We start from the raw sequence: 14569 nt of genomic DNA, 5'->3' as shown, positions 1-14569 counted from the left end.
TCCTAGATAACAACCTGTCGTTTACTGCAAACATCGCTGCTACAACCCGCTGCTGCAGATACACGCTTTTCAACATCAGGAAGATACGCCCCCAGCTGACCCAGAAATCGACGCAGGTTCTGGTCCAGGCTCTCGTCACCTCACGCCCAGACTACTGCAACTCCCTCCTGGCTGGTCTACCTGCATGTGCCATCCGACCTCTGCAGCTCATTCAGAATGCAGTGGCTCGTCTGGTCTTCAACCTTCCTAAATTTTCCCACACCACTCCGCTCCTCCGCTCCCTTCACTGGCTTCCGGTAACTGCTAGAATTCACTTCAAGACACTGGTACTTGCGTACCATGCTGCGAATCGATCTGGCCCTTCCTACATCCAGGACATGGTTAAACCGTACACCCCAGCACGTGCACTTCGCTCTGCATCAGCCAAACGACTCACTGCACCCTCGCTGCGAGGGGGACCCAAGTTCCCATCAGCAAAAACACGTGGGTTTGCTATCCTGGCTCCAAAATGGTGGAATGAGCTCCCCATTGAAATCAGGACCGCAGAAAGCTTACACACCTTCCGGCGCAGACTGAAAACTCATCTCTTTCGACTCCACTTCGAGCAATAGAATGACTAACAAAGAACTGCTAACAGAGCACTTATATACTAATAAAGGACTGGCTTATCTAAAGCCAGTTGAGTAGCACTTGAAACGATTGGCTCTTTGAAACCTGATGTTCTTATATGATTCTGTTTTCTTCAAGGTTGTGTCTTCCTGGTCGAATGTACTTATTGTAAGTCGCTTTGGATAAAAGCGTCAGCTAAATGCAATGTAATGTAATGTAATGTAATAATACACATACACCATTACAGAAACTTGAATAGCCTGGCAGGTGCTAGGACAAGGGTAGAAAAGCAAAAGCACTTTTATTGTTACTTTTAAGTTGCTATGCATCATGTGATTCAATGGTAGTTTATAAGGGATACGACCTTGTCATAACTATCATTAATACATAAATAATTTATATATCATTCAACATAACGTATTTAACGAAGATAGCTAATAGTGAATCATATTTACATAACAATTAAATGATAATGAATAATGTTTATTATGAATACTATAATTAGCTTTTTAAAGAGGGAATTTATGTACTAATTACTTATGTACAAGATTAAATATCTGTGAATTACTATTCCCAAAGGATTTGTAATACCTTGAGAACAACATTTGTATTAAACATCTAAAATAATAACATAGATAGATGGATAACATTTGTAACAATTTGTAACATAATTGCCCCGAAAATGGCTAATAAATTACTTGTAAAGAACCATTATCAAGATAGATAGCTAGAAATGTATAAATTGTTAATAATTGGTGTATTTTCCATCTATTTTTATAGATCTTTTACAACCATTTTCATACAAATCATTAATTAGCTCTTAATGAAAGTGATTTTTAAGGATATACTTTTACGTTTCTGTTGAATTGCATTTAGTTAAATATAGTGGTGTTTCTTAAATGTTGCATCCTAATAGATATAAATGGGAGCAACAACATATTACAAATACCTTAAACTATAACCTCAAACTGGTCATTCAGTTGAATAACCCGTCTTTAAGCATCAAACATGTGATGGTAGGATTAATTGTGGAGCTGTTTTGACAATTAACAGTGTAAATTAGAAGGACACATTTTGCATATTAAAATATATATATATTTTCTTTTATTTCACAGGAACGGGAAAAAGAGAAGATGATTCTTCTTATATTCCTTCTCTTATGTGCAGGTATTTATTTGAATGCATGTGTGTTTGTGTGTGTGAGAAAGAGAGAAAGAGGGGAGGGAAGTGGGGGGAGATTAAGGGACAATTTAATTTAAATGTAATATTATTTTGAATCGGACTGAATTAAGTTGGATCATTGTGACATTTTCTTTACAGGAGAGGTGAGAACAACGTCGGCCTCAACCACTAGTGCAACAACAGGTAACATTATGATACTTCTGTACATTCTTTTAAGACAACAGCAATGAATGAGCACACAATGTGCTAGTATGGCAGGTATCCTTATTGACCAATCATCAAGTGTAAAATATTGAGCTAATAACTTAGCCATAGGCTTTAATTATTAAACATGTTATATGACTTCTAATAAAAGATTTAGGTTGATCTGCCGTATAAAGGTTTTTTATTCCTTGTACATTTGATTGTATCAGTTATTTATAAGGATCAACCAGGGATCAACCCTAAAGCAACCTTTGGAGGAATACAAAAGCAGGACTGGACTTCTACAACAATTGAACAATTGATTATCATGTGTTACTTGAATTTTTCTCATGAACATTTTCTTTTTTGTAGTTGACTCAACCACATTACCGGTCAACCTAACATCCACACCAGGCAATGGAACCTCAAATCCACCAATCACCACAATGTCTCCAGGTAAAGCAATGTGTCCCTCAAACACAAATAACAGTGCCATTTAATTGTATTTCATACAACCTTACCTTCACCTTACCTTACAGTGAATGCCACTTCGCCAATCAACATTACTTCACCACCAATCAATGTGACGTCACTACCAGTCAACATGACTTGCCCAACAGTCAATCCAACCTCTTCAACTGTCAACATGACGTCACCACCACTGAATATGACTTCCCCACACTTCAACATGACCTCAACAGTCAACCCAACCTCAAAACCAGTCAACATGACTTCATCACCACCAGTCAACATTACTTCAACACCAGGTAATATGACCTCATCAGCAAACCCCACCTCATCACAAGTAAATATTACTTCAACACCAGTAAACATACAATCAACATCAGTCATCATGACTTCACAACAAATCAATCCCACCTCATCACCAGTCAACATGACATCATCACCTCTCAACATGACATCGCCACCAGTCAACCCCACCTCATCAACAGTCAACATGACATAACCACTTCCCAACATGACATCACAACCAGTCAACATGACATCACCAGCCAACCCCACCTCACCACCAGTAATAATTACTTCAGCTCCAGGTAATATGACCTCGCCAGTAAACCCCACCTCAATAGAAGTCAACTTGACATCACCACTTCCCAACATTACTTCACCACCAGTAAATATGGCATCAACAGTCAACATTACTTCAACACCAGTCAATCCCACCTCATCAGAAATCAAATTGACAGATCCAGTCAACATTACTTCACCATCAGGCAACTTCACCATCAGTAAACATGACATCACCAGTCAACCCGACCTCATCACCAGTCAACATGACATCACCACTTCTCAACATTACTTCACCACCAGTAAACTTTACTTCACCACCAGAAAATATGACATCACCGTTCAACCCCACCTCATCACAAGTAAATATTACTTCAACACCAGTAAACATGACATCAACATCAGTCATCATGACTTCACCACAAATCAATCCCACCTCATCACCAGTCAACATGACATCATCACCTCTCAACATGTCATCGCCACCAGTCAACCTTACTTCACCACCAGTCAACATGACATCACCAGTCAACCCCACCTCATCACCAGTAGGGGTTTCACAACTACCAATATTTACTAGTCGACTATTTTTCAAAATAGCAGTCGACTAGTCGACTAGTCATTGCGTCATAATAAAGACATACAAAGAGAGGTGTTCAACTGTATTTTATTTTAAATTTGTGTGACATGGCTGAGTAAATAACAAACAGTGCCTTAGTACATAACAAACAGTGACTTCGTAAATAAGAAACGGTAACTGGACTCACCAAAATGTACAGCAAAAAACTCGCAAACTTAAATGCCATGTAAATCCATTGCGCAACAGGACATTGCGCATCACATTATTCGCTGTCCTCCTCGAACTTCGCAGCACTCTGGATTTTATCTCCCAGGTGTCTGTGATGTAGTGGGCAGTTATGGTGATGTATGGATCCATGGTGCAAGATGTCCACAGATCAGTGGTTAGATAGTGAGACACTTTTATCTTTCATCTCATTGGCAATCCTCGCTTTCACAGTGTTGTACTGTATAGGGGTGCAACAACTAATCGACTTAATCGATTAAAATCGATTACCAAATTAGTTGCCAACTAATTCAGTCGTCGATTCGTTGGTGACGTCATCACGTGTGTTTTACGCCACGTTAAGCTCTAACTTTATTGGTCTTTGTATCGGTACTGGAGACATTAAAAAAATATATGTCATGTATTATTGCTACAAAGACATTATATCGCAGTCTTAGTGTCGCCAACTCGTTTCTAATATGCAAAAAGACAAACAAATGCGTCTATGATGTATTTTCGATCTTTCTCTCCCCCGCCTGCTTGCGAGGGGGCGGGGCCGTTTACACACGGGCAGCTGCAACATGCAGCAACACACACACGTGGGAGATGGCGGAGAGAACGCGCTCCGAGGTGGTTAAACTTTACCCGTCTCGATGTGGAGCATGCTCGTTACCAAAAGTGGAATAAGAGTTTAGCATGTAAGGGCGGTAACACGAGCAATTTGTCTAAACATTTAGCAAAAGTGCTCCACATCAAGACGGAGGAATGCACCGGGTTCGACTGTCTTTCTAGTAGCTCTGTAGCCCCGTCCACGAGTAACGTTTTCACGTCAGGTGTTATGTATGCTAGCAGCAACACACGGAGCTAACTACATTATACAAACATAATGATTAGAGGTAACAGAGTTATTTGCGGACTTTTGGTGACAGAGCCTTCAGTGTGGCATCCCCCACCCTCTGGAACTCTCTCCCCCCCGAAATCCGCAGCGCCCTAACCCTGGACATTTTCAAAAAAGCCCTCAAAACGCACCTTTTTACCAAGGCTTTCCCCACTGTATAGTTAGTTTAATAGGTTTATTTGTCCGCTACTTCCCCCCCCACCCCCTTAACCTGTCTGCCTTTTTTCCCCTACTCCCCCCCCTACCCGACTTGTAAAGCGACCTTGGGTTTCCTGAAAGGCGCTATAAAAATATTATATACTATTATTATTATTTAGTTTGTTAAAGTTTCAGCTATTCTGTTTACAGTTCTGTCATCAGATTATTTAATACGATTTGTTAAAACACTGTTGTTTCTTTTGATGTGAAATATTATTTATTTAATTTGAATAAAAAACAATGTTAGTTTTGTTCACAATTTAAGTTATTTCAATAATATATGTATTTTGGAATCAAGTATTCATCTTTATTGTCTTCATTGTTAGTTTCCACATGCCAAAAACAACCTCAAGCTAAATCTAAAAGTTGATGGCTAAATAAGAGCGTTTGAGAAATTGTGCAAGGCATACAGTAATAGTCCGAATAGTCGATTAATCGTTTCATTAATCGATAGATTAATCGATTATCAAATTAGTTGTTTGTTGCAGCCCTAGTACTGTAGCATGATGTTGCTCCAAAGTGCAGCATGTGACGGGATCTTATAGCCTGGCTCGAAAAACTTCATAATGTCCCTGAAGCCTTCTCCGGAAAGGGCAGAAAGTGGTCGAACATCCTTGACGACAAAGTTGATAAGCAAGTCTGTTATCTGCTGTCTTCTTTTGTCCGTAACGGGGTGCTTGGAAAAATCAATAATGCTCGTCTGTCTCTGTCCTGTGCTGACGGCGGTCCGTTGCTCACTGGTGCTGCTAGCATTACTGCTAGTGCTAGCTGTCGGCAGCGGGTGTTTCATTTTTAGGTGGTTGTGCATAGCAGAAGTATTTTTGTTGTACTTTAGTACAGATGTACACAACTGACACTTAACTGTGGAGTTGGTTACGTCTTCTTTGAAGTACTGCCATACATATGAATGTCGGACGTTTTTTGGAGCATTTTGCGGCACCTCGTTCACCTCCATTTTGTTCACGACTAGTTGACTAGGGCCTACAGCGCCGACTAGTGGTAAAGGTAGTCGACTAGTCGATTAGTTGGTGAAACCCCTAATCACCAGTCAACATGACATCACCACTTCCCAACATGACATCACAACCAGTCAACATGACATCACCAGCCAACCCCACCTCATCACCAGTAATAATTACTTCAGCTCCAGGTAATATGACCTCACCAGTAAACCCCACCTCAATAGAAGACAATTTGACATCACCACTTCCCAACATTACTTCACCACCAGTCAATATGGCATCAACAGTCAACATTACTTCAACACCAGTCAATCCCACCTCATCAGAAATCAACATGACAGCACCAGTCAACATTACTTCACCATCAGGCAACTTTACTTTACCACCATTCAACATGACATCACCAGTCATCCCGACCTCATCACCAGTCAACATGACATCACCACTTCTCAACATTACTTCACCACCAGTAAACTTTACTTCACCATTCAATCCGACCTCATCATTAGTCATCATGACATCAACACTTCCAAACATTACTTCACCACCAGTCCATATGGCATCAACAGTCAACATTACTTCAACACCAGTCAATCCCACCTCATCAGAAATCAACATGACATCACCATTCAACACAACTTCACAATCAGTAAACATGACATCACCAGTCAACCCAACTTCACCATCAGTCACCCCAACTTCACCATCAGTTAACATGACATCAACACCAGCCAACATTACTTCAACATCAGTAAACATTACATCACCAGTCAACCCAACAACACCATCAGTTAACCCAACTTCACAATCAGTAAACATGACATCACCAGTCAACCCAACCTCACCATCAGTCAACATTACTTCACCATCAGTCAACCCAACTTCACCATCAGTCGACCCAACTTCACCATCAGTAAACATGACATCACCACCAGTCAATATTACATCACCATTCAACATTACATCACCAGTCAACCCGACTTCACCATCAGTAAACATGACATCACCACCATTCAACATGACATCACCAGTCAACCCGACCTCATCACAAGTACATATTACTTAAACACCAGTACACATGACATCAACATCAGTCATCATGACTTCACCACAAATCAATCCCACCTCATCACCAGTCAACATGACATCATCACCTCTCAACATGACATCGCCACCATTCAACCTTACTTCACCACCAGTCAACATGACATCACCACTTCCCAACATGACATCACAACCAGTCAACATGACATCACCAGCCAACCCCATCTCATCACCAGTAATAATTACTTCAGCTCCAGGTTATATGACCTCACCAGTAAACCCCACCTCAATAGAAGTTAATTTGACATCACCACTTCCCAACATTACTTCACCACCAGTCAATATGGCATCAACAGTCAACATTACTTCAACACCAGTCAATCCCACCTCATCACAAATCAACATGACAGCACCAGTCAACATTACTTCACCATCAGGCAACTTTACTTTACCACCATTCAACATGACATCACCAGTCAACCCGACCTCATCACCAGTCAACATGACATAACCATTTCTCAACATTACTTCACCACCAGTAAACTTTACTTCACCACCAGTAAACTTTACTTCACCACCAGAAAATATGGCATCACCGTTCAACCGCACCAGCACCAGTCAACATGACGTCACCACCACACAACATCACCTCACTTCCAGTAAACTTCACCTCATCACCATTCAATCCCACCTCATCACCAGTCAACATGACATCAACACTTCCAAACATTACTTCATCACCAGTCAACATGACATCACCAGTCAACATGACATCAGCACTTCCAAACATTACTTCATCACCAGTCAACATGACATCACCAGTCAACATGACTTCATCACCAGCAGTTGACATTACTTCAGCCCCAGGTAATATGACCTCGCCAGTAAACCCCACCTCAATAGAAGTCAACTTGACATCACCACTTCCCAATATTACTTCACCACCAATCAATATAGCATCAACAGTCAACATTACTTCAACACCAGTCAACATTACTTCACCATCAGTCATCCCAACTTCACAATCAGTAAACATGACATCACCACCAGTCAATATTACATCACCAGTCAACCCAACCTCATCACAAGTCAACATTACATCCCCATTTAACCCAGCTTCACCATCTGTCAGCATGACATCACCACCAGTCAATATTACATCACCAGTCAACCCAACATCATCACCAGTCAACATTACATCACCATTCAACCCAACTTCACAATCAGTAAATTTATATGACATCACCAGTCAACCCAACCTCATCATCAGCCAACATTACTTCACCATCAGTCAACCCAACTTCACCATCAGTAAACATGACATCACCATAGGGGTGGGCGATATGACGATATATATCGTCGTGACGATATTAGGTCTCCACGATATGCTTTTTCAGAGATATCGTCCTATCGTGATAAAAAAAAAAAAAAAAAAAATTGGAAATAAAAAATTGAAAAAAAAAAAAATAGCGGGAGGGGAAGAGGCTCTCCGTGCGCGGCGCAGGGGGCTATGACAGCGGACGGAGAGCCTCTTTTCCTCCCGCTCCCCCAGCCTCACCTACTGATTTTAATTTCACCATATATCAAGCCCGATCAGCGCACCTCTGCTTTCGTTCAGTCCGAGTTGTTGGACACGCTCCCAAAGTCCCCGCCCCCTTTCTTTGCAGCGAGGGAAAATACACTGTTGGCAGTCTGCACACACAGCAATAATGGACGGAGAGTCAGATTCTGATGTAGAATAATTAGATTTAGTCCCCAAAAAGAACTCTACGTCTGTGGTATGGAAATATTTTGGATATAACACAACAGACACGGAGCAAACAAATGTAATTTGCAAAATGTGCAAAAAAGGAAATTTCAAAGCGACAGATGGCAACACGTCGGGCTTACGAGACCACCTCAAACGCAAGCACCAGAAAGAGCATGCGGAGACTGTAGTGAAAGGTCCCCCGCGTGTGAATGCACAATCTACCGCAGCGACTGCACCAAAACAAACTACCATAGGGCAGGCATTTCATCAAGGGGCTCCTTATGAAAAGACTAGCAAACGGTGGAAAGACATACATGTAACTGACGCGGTGGCGTTTTATGTTTTTCCCTTCAGTTATGCTAAAGTCTTTTATTACACTTCAAGTCTACTCTAAAGTTTACATTTTAATTGTTTGGCACTGACTTTTCCTCATTGATGTTTTATGTTTTACTTAGTTATGTTTTACCCTCCTTTTCATGTTTATTGATGTTCACTGCTCACTTGTTCATTCAGGGATTCATTTCTGAAATAAACCCAGCTTGAAATGCTATTTTGATCTGTTACTCCTTTTTGTTTTAGTTTCTGTTACCTTGTAGGTGCTTGTACTGTTAAGTAACTTGAAAAATAACCATAATAACCGACATGAAAAAATATCGTGATATATATCGTCTATCGTGATACTGCTTGAAAATATCGTGATAACATATTTTTCAATATCGCCCACCCCTACATCACCAGTCAACCTTACATCACCAGTCAACCCAACATCACCAGTCAACATTACTTCACCACCAGTCAACTCAACTTCACCATCAGTAAACATGACATCACCACGAGTCAACATTACATCCTCATTTAACCCAGCTTCACCATCTGTCAGCATGACATCACCACCAGTCAATATTACATCACCAGTCAACCCAACATCATCACCAGTCAACATTACATCACCATTCAACCCAACTTCACAATCAGTAAATATGACATCACCAGTCAACCCAACCTCGTCATCAGTCACCATTACTTCAACACCATCACCACACAACATCACCTCACTTCCAGCAAACTTCACCTCATCACCATTCAATCCCACCTCATCATTAGTCAACATGACATCAAGACTTCCAAACATTACTTCACCACCAGTCAACATGACATCAGCACCTGTCAACATGACTTCATCACCAGCAGTTGACATTACTTCGTCCCCAGGTAATATGACCTCGCCAGTAAACCCCACCTCAATAGAAGTCAACTTGACATCACCACTTCCCAACATTACTTCACCACCAGTCAATATGGCATCAACAGTCAACATTACTTCAACATTAGTCAATCCCACCTCATCACAAATCAACATGACAGCACCAGTCAACATTACTTCACCATCAGGCAACTTTACTTTACCACCATTCAACATGACATCACCAGTCAACCCGACCTCATCGCCAGTCAACATGACATCACCATCAGTCAACCCAACTTCACAATCAGTAAACATGACATCACCACCAATCAATATTAAATCACCAGTCAACCCAACCTCATCACCAGTCAACATTACATCCCCAGTTAACCCAACTTCACCATCAGTCAACATTACATCACCAGTCAACCCAACTTCACCATCAGTAAACATTACATCACCAGTCAACCCAACTTCACCATCAGTAAACATGACATCACCAGTCAACCTGACATCACCAGTCAACCCAACCTCACCATCAGTCAACATTACATCACCAGTCAACCCAACTTCACCATCTGTCAGCATGACATCACCACCAGTCAACCTTACACAGGGTTCTTACACCTTTTCCAAAGTCAAATTCAAGCACTTTTCAAGCATTTTCAAGGTGCATTTTCCAGCTTTTCAAGCATCTTACAGCTGTTGTAAATTACATATTTATATACACATACTCAAATGATTATTTCCTACCTCACATTAAATCAGATGTTCTTTATGCGATAAACAACCAAATGTGTGTTTCGTGATAGCCTTCTACACGAGGATGAACAATTAAAGAAAAGAAAACTAAGTTTAATATTTCAAAATGAGTGACCTGTACGTAGACTGGGCCTCCCATATAACCTGTCTGAGCCAATATAAAACAATCAGCCAAATAACTTTTCAATACATTATTGATTACTATTTTTGAGGTACTTTTAGGTTGGCAGTAAACATAATTCAGAGGTAAATGGTGTACTTCTACTCCACTACAATTTTAATACCTTTAGTTACTTTACAGATCTGGATGAATGATGTGAAATATAATCAAGTGTTAAATCAGACTTTAGTTCCACCTGGAGTAAATCCACAAGCTACCCTGCAGTATACAAAGTCCTTCAAACTAGCTGCACCTTCACCAGCTTTGAGAACACTCATGATCAATCATTATAAAACATATCATATATATTATTCTGAAAGGGACCAATCTGCACAACGACTACTTTTACTGTCTTTAACTATATTTTGATGAGAATACTTTTCTACTTTTACTTGAGGAACATTTTGAATGCAGGACTTTTACTGTGACAGAGTGTTCCTACACTCTGGTACTTCTACTTTTACTAAGTACAATATCTGAGTACTTATAATTTCACTACAAGATCTGAGTACTTGTACTTTTACTAAAGTACAATATCTGAGTACTTATTCCACCTCTGGTAGCGTATTAGTCTGAATTGTAGCCACAAAATCACGCAGAGCTGCATACAAATAGACTCACAATGGTAACAAGTGGAAAATAATATTTACAAATGTGTACAATGATTTGTAGGTAATGCTGACTACTCAAGACACCTGACTTATACATCTTCAAAGGAAGACTGTGTTCATTCTACAATTACATGGGATTAAAGCAAAATGTAGTTTTACTTGTATAATACTTCAACTTTATATAAAAGACAGTTTGTTTTCATCTGTTTTCAAATAAACAAAGTCTTGGCTTTCAGAATATTAAACTTGTTTCGGCAAATTCAGATGATAAATACAATTTGAAGCTTGTAACGGCATAATTACAAGCGGAGAACGGACTAATGTAATGTCACAGCAGGCATAACAACAGCCGGTGTTTCTTGTGAGTGTTTCCCCGGTACACAAACACAAAAATACACACACACTCGCGAGCTTCCCCCAGACCAGTAATTACAAACGAAAATGTGTCTTCGGGTCAATGTGACTGATTTCGATAGAGCAAGTCGCATTTGGTTTAGGCACGAAACATACTACCAGTAGAAATGCATTGCTTTCAAAATCGCTCTGTGTCGAATCAATAGATTATATTTAGTTTCTATAACACGAAATACCGTGAGTGCTCCATCCTCTGAACACCACGGGATGGCGACTGTAACGCACATAACATAGACGCTCCTCTGAAATGATTGTCCCCTGCAATTATTATTATCCCTCAATAGCGTTCGCTATTCAGCTAGCTAACGTTAGCTTAAACAAACGTAACATGCAACGTTAGCCTAATCTAAAATGCTCTACTACGGCGTACCTTTATGTGGCTCGTCAGCGCAGACTCTCGCATCGTTATTTTTGCACACTTTGCAGGAGGCTACTCGTGGGCTTGACCCTCGTCTTAGCCATGGCTTGTATTTGTCTTCTGCTAGCCAACGCTCGTTGAAACGGCAACCTCCTGGCACACAGTCATCTATCACTCTCATCAGAATGCCCAGGTCACACATAACACAAACACTTGCAGGTCGCGCGCATAGCGCGGGAAGGCCGCGGCGGAGCTGTTTTATGTAGAAGCGAAGCAATTCTTTTCTTTTAATCTAAAAAGCGAACTATTCAGTCAGACAGCAATTTATTGTAAAAGTAAAGCATTTACATTTTCAAGCACTTTATCTCAATTTCAAGCACCATTCCCAAAATTCAAGCACTTTCCCAACCTTGAAAACACCATGTCAAATTTCAAGCATTTTCAAGGATTTCAAGCACCCGTACGAACCCTGCTTACATCACCAGTCAACCCAACCTCACCAGCAGTCAACATTACTTTACCATCAGTCAACCCAACTTCACCATCAGTAAACATGACATCACAACTAGTTAATATTACATCACCTGTCAACATTACATCCTCAGTTAACCCAACTTCACCATCTGTCAGCATGACATCACCACCAGTCAATCTTACATCACCAGTCAACCCACCCTCACCATCAGTCAACATTACTTCACCATCAGTCAACTCAACTTCACAATCAGTAAACATGACATCACCACCAGTCAATATTACATCACCAGTCAACCCAACTTCACAATCAGTAAACATGACATCACCACCAGTCAATATTACATCACCAGTCAACCCAACCTCATCACCAGTCAACATTACATCCCCAGTTAACCCAACTTCACCATCTGTCAGCATGACATCACCACCAGTCAATATTACATCACCAGTCAACCCAACATCATCAGCAGTCAACATTACATCACCATTCAACCCAACTTCAAAATCAGTAAACATGACATCACCAGTCAACCCAACCTCATCATCAGTCAACATTACTTCACCATCAGTCAACCCAACTTCACCATCAGTAAACATGACATCACCACGAGTCAACATTACATCCCCAGTCAACCCAACTTCACCATCAGTAAACATGACATCACCAACAGATAACATGACATCAACACCAGCCAACATTACTTCACCATCAGTAAACATGACATCACCAACAGATAACATGACATCAACACCAGCCAACATTACTTCACCATCAGTCAACATTACATCACCAGTCAACCCAACATCACCACCAGTCAACATTACATCCCCAGTTAACCCAACTTCACCATCAGTCAACATTACTTCACCATCAGTCAGCATGACATCACCACCAGTCAACATGACATCACCAGCCAACCTCACCTCACCATCAGTAAACATGACATCACCAACAGATAACATGACATCAACACCAGCCAACATTACTTCACCATCAGTCAACATTACATCACCAGTCAACCCAACATCACCACCAGTCAACATTACATCCCCAGTTAACCCAACTTCACCATCAGTCAACATTACTTCACCATCAGTCAGCATGACATCACCACCAGTCAACATGACATCACCAGCCAACCTCACCTCACCATCAGTCAACATTACTTCACCATCAGTAAACATGACATCACCAACAGATAACATGACATCAACACCAGCCAACATTACTTCACCATCAGTCAACATTACATCCCCAGTTAACCCAACTTCACCATCAGTCAACATTACTTCCCCATCAGTAAACATGACATCACCACGAGTCAACATTACATCACCAGTCAACCCAACCTCACCATCAGTCAACATTACTTCACCACCAGTCAACCCAACTTCCCCATCAGTAGACATGACATCACCACCAGTCAATATTACATCACCAGTTAACCCAACTTCACCACCAGTAAACTTTACTTCACCACCAAAAAATATGACATCACCGTTCAACCCCACCTCATCACAAGTAAATATTACTTCAACACCAGTAAACATGACATCAACATCAGTCATCATGACTTCACCACAAATCAATCCCACCTCATCACCAGTCAACATGACATCATCACCTCTCAACATGTCATCGCCACCAGTCAACCTTACTTCACCACCAGTCAACATGACATCACCAGTCAACCCCACCTCATCACCAGTAGGGGTACAACAACTAATCGACTTAATCGATTAAAATCGATTACCAAATTAGTTGCCAACTAATTCAGTCGTCGATTCGTTGGTGACGTCATCACGTGTGTTTTACGCCACGTTAAGCTCTAACTTTATTGGTCTTTTTATCGGTACTAGAGACATTAAAAAAATATATGTCCGAGGTGGTTAAACTTTACCCGTCTCGATGTGGAGAACGCTCGTTACCAAAAGTGGAATAAGAGTTTAGCATGTAAGGGC

This window comes from Pseudochaenichthys georgianus, unplaced genomic scaffold, assembly GCF_902827115.2.
Source record: "Pseudochaenichthys georgianus unplaced genomic scaffold, fPseGeo1.2 scaffold_424_arrow_ctg1, whole genome shotgun sequence".
NCBI lineage: Eukaryota > Metazoa > Chordata > Actinopteri > Perciformes > Channichthyidae > Pseudochaenichthys > Pseudochaenichthys georgianus.
This window is presented reverse-complemented; position numbering follows the sequence as displayed.